Genomic DNA, 6231 nt, shown 5'->3' on the forward strand with positions numbered 1-6231 from the left:
GTTTATCAGATTCCTTATAAGAGTTACTTTATTAAAAAATCGTCCCTTTGGCACATATATAGTAAGATACTTAATTTTTTTTTTATCAAAATAAAGGTTTTAAAAGTTTATCATATATTATGGATATGATATAATTTAATTACCTGATATATTAAGAATATAACTGTTTCACACACACACATCGATCTATGCCAAAATGTGAATTCGGGGATGATGTCTCCACGTCACCGTGAGTTACACAGAAGCCTCCATTTTTCCACCAATCCGGAGCTCGCAGTCTTCCCCCTTCTTAAAGCGCAGTGCCTCCCTCCGCTTTCCTCCTTCTCCCTCTCTTTCACACTTCAACTAAATTGGCAGATAAAGAGAGAACAGAGGAAGTTCAAGATTAGACAGTACTTCAGAGGGAGCTTTTGAAGCCAGGACGACGGATAGGACGGCCACCATGAGCGGCGGAAGGCTCCTGGCGCTGGTGCTGCTGCTGCTGGCGGCGGTGATGTTGGCGGCGTCAACGTTGCCGGTGGAAGCCTCCGTCGGCTACGATCATAAGGCGCTGATCATCGACGGTCATAGGAGGATTTTAATCTCCGGTTCGATACACTACCCGAGGAGCACGCCGGACGTAAGGATGAAACATTATTCTCTGGATTTCTTAGTTTTTATTGTGCAAAATTTGAATTTTATTGTTGGGATCGTCTCCAGATGTGGCCAGACCTTATCCAGAAGGCAAAAGATGGCGGCTTGGATGTGATCCAGAGCTACGTGTTCTGGAACGGCCACGAGCCTTCTCGAGGACAGGTTTTGCTAGAACTCCTCCTCTGTTCTCCAATCCTGCTCTCTTCTTGAACTAAAGATTTCAATGACAGTATTACTTTGGAGGCAATTACGACCTCGTTCGATTCGTCAAGCTGGTGAAAGAGGCCGGCCTCTACGTTCATCTTCGAATTGGTCCTTATGCTTGCGCAGAATGGAACTTCGGGTACGTCGTGTTCTTCCACTTCTCCTTCTTTCTTCTTTAAACTCTTCCCATGCAATCGGCTGATAGTAATTCATCTGTTATAAAACAGAGGATTTCCTGTTTGGCTTAAGTATGTTCCTGGAATCCAGTTTAGGACAGACAATGGGCCCTTCAAGGTAGGATTTCCCATAAAAATCCATTTTTTTTAATAGTTAACTTGATCTCCAACTAAAAACATCCCTTTTATTTTAATGCAAAAGGCGGCGATGGAGAGTTTTACGACAAAGATCGTCTCCATGATGAAGGCCGAAGGTCTGTTTCAGACACAGGGCGGCCCCATTATACTATGTCAGGTAGGCATTATTTTTAGTGTTTAACAAAATTTTAATAAAATATTATTTATTTATTTATTTATTTATAATTTGAGCAGATTGAGAATGAATACGGTATGGTAGAATCTCATGGAGGTGCTCCGGCTGTGCGTTACACCAACTGGGCTGCTCAAATGGCTGTGGGTCTGAGCACAGGCGTTCCATGGGTTATGTGCAAACAAGACGATGCCCCTGATCCAGTAGTAAGTCCCCAATAGATCTCTTCTCATTAAATTAGTGTTTTTCTTTTCCCTTTTTCTTCTTATTTTTCTTTAAAAAAGGAAAAAAAAAACTAATTGACTTTTGCGTTGTGTTTTTAGATAAACACATGCAATGATTTCTACTGCGATTGGTTCTCTCCAAATAAACCTAATAAACCAAGTATTTGGACAGAACTCTGGACTGGCTGGTAATTATTTTATCCCCTTAAATTACCAAAAAAAAAAATCCTGAATTAATTCATTTGTCTCGATTTTCATAGGTTCACTGCTTTTGGAGGCCCAGTTCCTTACAGGCCGGTTGAGGACGTAGCGTATGCAGTTGCAAAGTTTATACAGAAAGGTGGATCTTTCATCAATTACTATATGGTAAGAAAATCTTTTGTTTTACTTAGATTTTTCAATTAACAAGTAACTCAAGTGAAAAAGATTGGCAGTATCATGGAGGAACAAATTTCGGTCGAACTTCCGGTGGCCCTTTCATTGCAACAAGCTATGACTATGATGCCCCAATTGATGAATATGGTATGAAAAAATTATATATATTTTATTAAAACCTGTTGTTTACGCTCCTAAACCCTTTTCCCAGGGCTCTTGAGGCAACCTAAATGGGGTCACCTAAGGGACCTCCACAAGGCCATCAAACTCTGTGAGCCGGCCCTTGTGTCAGGGGATCCCACAGTCACCAAACTTGGAAACAGTCAAGAGGTTTGTTTAGTTCCACAGTCTTTCAATGGTTTAAAAATTGGCAAGAACTTATCTTTGATTCCTTATAGGCTCATGTGTTCCGATCGAACTCCGGTTCCTGTGCTGCATTCCTTGCTAACAATGATCCTAGTTCAGCTGTTAGAGTCACTTTCAATGGATTCCCTTATGACCTTCCAGCTTGGTCCATTAGTGTCCTTCCTGATTGCAAAACCGTGACATTCAACACTGCAAAGGTAAGATTTTCGGTGTTCATGAATGCGCTATATGCTAACGACTTTGGCTAACGACTTTGGGACTAATGTTCGATTACGATTCAGGTAGCAGCTCCAACTTCGCAGATCAAGATGTCGTGGTTCGAAGGGTTCTCTTTTAAGTCCTATACTGAAGATATCAGCTCATTGGACGGTAGTTCCTTCACAAAAGATGGACTAATTGAACAGTTAAGCTTGACATGGGACAAGTCAGATTACCTTTGGTACACCACATAGTGAGTATAACAAGATGTAATTAGAGAGTTAACTGCTTTTGAAATCTTTGATCAGATGAAGCAAAGTCAATGACCCATATATTAACAATCCTTTCAGCATCGACATCAGCCCGGATGAACAATTCCTGAAGAGTGGCAAGTGGCCTTATCTGACTGTGATGTCGGCCGGTCATGCCATGCAAGTTTTCGTCAATGGAGAGAAGTTCGGTGAGCATTGCTCTCGCCTAACCAATCTTGTTTCACTCGCTAAATTATACATTTAAACAGTTAATTTTCTGCAGGGTTCGTATATGGTGATATAGTCAATCCAAAGGTAACTTATTCAGGGTATGTGAAAATGTGGCAAGGAAGCAACAAGATCTCCATTTTGAGTGTATCAGTTGGCTTACAAGTGAGTGCAAACTATATTTCTGTAAAAAAATAAAAAGCAATCAATCTCATAACTGATGAACTTGTGTTTGTTTCAGAATGTTGGCAATCACTTTGAGACACGGAATGTGGGTGTTCTAGGGCCAGTGACCGTAGATGGCCTTAATGAGGGAAAGAGAGACTTGTCATCACAGAAATGGACTTATCAGGTTTCCCTTATCCACTTTTCAATTTCTTTATTGACAATTCCTTTCTGATTAGTATCTGAGAAAGAAAATGATGTGTTTGCACTTTGCAGATTGGTACAAATGGTGAGCATTTGAATCTGCACACTGCTAGTGGCAGTTCTTCAGTTAAGTGGGGAGATGCAGCCAAGGACCAGCCCTTCACCTGGTACAAGGTCAGTGGAGTATCAGCATGACCCTTACTTTGTAGGAGTGGCGACCTTAAGTTGGTCTCACTGTGCAGGCCTACTTCAATGCTCCATCTGGAAATGAGCCATTGGCTTTGGACATGAGCAGCATGGGGAAAGGTCAGATATGGATCAATGGGCAGGGCATTGGCCGCTACTGGCCTGCTAACAAGGCATCAGGCACTTGTAGGAGCTGTGATTACCGTGGCAATTACAATCAGAATAAATGTCTAAGCAACTGTGGAGAACCTTCTCAAAAATGGTGAGTACACAATCTTTTGAAACCTAGACCAGGCTAAACAGTTTGCAAATTTGGAGATAAGGTTTCACCTTCAGCACTAACTAATTATTGGTTTTAAATGTCAGGTATCATGTTCCTCGATCATGGTTAAATCCAACTGGGAATTACCTTGTGGTGTTTGAAGAGTTGGGAGGGGATCCAAGTGGCATTTCTTTGGTGAAGAGAACAGCAAAATGATGAGACATAAGATTAGAAAATATTGTGCTGTCAATGTAGTTTTACAGTTCCTCAATAAACAGGAAAAAAAATTATTTTCCTTGGCCAATTTAAAAATGAGAAGATGTGCATAAACTTGCATGGAGATTTATTAGATTTTACTATTCGTTCATTGAAAATCCTTCGTGATTAAGCTTGTAAAGGCTAAACACACAAGTAATTCAGTAGGGGAACAACTGCTATGGCAATCAGGTCATCAACTCTTCTTGCTCAAACAATACTGTAAACCAGATCATTTTGGTTGTATTCACAATCAGATCTCATGTATCCAAAATAATGTTTGCTGATCTTGTCCGAAAACTATAGAGATGGCGCGTTGGACACGGTGGATTGGTGGTTGACTAGTAGCTTACCTTTCTCTCCCAGAAGAAGCTTCCCTCAAATCCTACGCACACGGAGATGATTCAATAAAACGTCAGCGCCTATAAACTAGGGGGGTGTCCCTGACAAAGACCCTCCAATAGTCAAGTCAGTCCAAGTCCAGGCAAGCGAATGAAGAACAGTAGAGGACGTGCACGCGAAGATAAGTTGCAGATGTTCCCAGAGCATCCTTTTGCCACGGAGAAACTCCCCTTTATATACCACCTCTCAGAACCTCCGCAATCATGAGGTGACAAAGTGTGTCAGACTTTGTTTGGCAATGCGTCATAATTATCCAAGGAATCTTTCTTTTACCCATATGTATACCTCTTTTGTTGTTTATAGTTTTTGTTATTGCTGGGGTTGATAAAAGAATATGTTGTCTTAACTGGTCTGCTAATGGGGGGCACGATGGTCCTTAGAGAAGTTTTCAAAAGAATATTCTCTGACACATAGTTGCTATTTTGACAAATTGTTAGGATATTGTCTACTAAGTATATCTCGATCAGTTGTTAAAGCAGGTCGTCTCTATTGAGTTGCTCGATTACATTCTGTATAGTCTGCTCTGTTATGTATTATGCTGCATGTATCTTGGCTGGCCAATAAGGTCGGTCACCTTTATACATGTCTCAGCATTAAGCTGTGGACCTAGAGCGAGTTAATAAAATTTTGAGAGAACGAGTAGAGGAGCTAGAAGCTGCTGCCATTGCTCCCAACGCTGAAGTGAGTAACTTGCTTGAAGAAATTAAATCCAGGTTGGGCTCCTATCGGATATGAGACAAACCTTAAAGGAATCCCAACGACTAGCAGATTATCATTAGATGGCTAAGAAGAGATTGAAAATTTTGTTACAAACTAGCGAATCTTAGTTTCGAGCCGAGAGTGTTAAGCGGGTCAGGGCCACTTCCTATCTAGCTCAGAAAATTGGTCTGCTCGAGGAGCTAAAGTATTCCCACCCGCCTGCACTTGAATCGAGCCGATGAATTATCCTCCAAAGACTTGGTGATAATAGAACAATGGCAAAAATTAGATGTGCAAGAGGCCCAATTAGGGTTATTGCAAGCTAAATTATACCTTGCACGGGCTGAGTTGGCAATGTACAGGAGGATGAACGTTTTGAAGCTAGACGAAAGACGTATCTCAGTTCTCCCAATTTTGGAACAACATTCGCCAGACACATCTCCAAGACACTCACCTATGAGGTCGAGGGAGCTATCAGATAATTAAGGGAGAGTGGCTATTTGTCCCCAGATCCCCCCCCCCCCCCCCCCCCCCCTCCCCTCACGCAATTCATAGATAGTCATCGTTTTAATAGAGAGCTCCCCGAAGACATCTTAAGTGAGTTTGACTAAGTGCCTATCCATACTTTGCCATGGCCCATAATGGGGAAGCACAAACCAAAATGTTAAAACGCGTGTTAAACATTGTTAAATCTCACCTATTTTTTTGCACACCTCCAGCATATCTCCAGAACTGTGGTACTTTAAGCTATTTCTTAATTCACACCATATATTGAGTATGGTAAGAAAGATAATCCGAGTGACCAATTTGCAAAAATGAATTGCATCAGAAGGGATGGAGGATATGTTGAACGATATATTGGCATTGGCCGGAATAATTAGACTGGACGGCTATAACCTCTTAATAGATTTGTGAGACAACTCCTGAGCGAACTCTTCATAACTGCCGACCGGACTAAATAATTACCCGGGTTAGGTAATAATGCTGAGCGTATTGATTAAGCTAAATAATTATAGTCATTTAATAATGATATTGAGAATGGATCCTTTATAGTAGATCTCCGAGTTGAGCAATAAACCAGGTAGAATAACAC

The 6231-nt window shown here is 41.2% G+C and overlaps 1 pseudogene; it reads left to right on the top strand.

Annotated features, from left to right (window-relative positions):
- The first annotated feature begins 442 nt into the window (after positions 1–442).
- Positions 443–3999, top strand: LOC121994361 (annotated as a pseudogene).
- The last annotated feature ends 2232 nt before the right edge of the window (positions 4000–6231 follow it).

The sequence above is a fragment of the Zingiber officinale genome, chromosome 6A (assembly GCF_018446385.1).
Source record: "Zingiber officinale cultivar Zhangliang chromosome 6A, Zo_v1.1, whole genome shotgun sequence".
In the NCBI taxonomy this organism is placed as follows: Eukaryota; Viridiplantae; Streptophyta; class Magnoliopsida; order Zingiberales; family Zingiberaceae; genus Zingiber; species Zingiber officinale.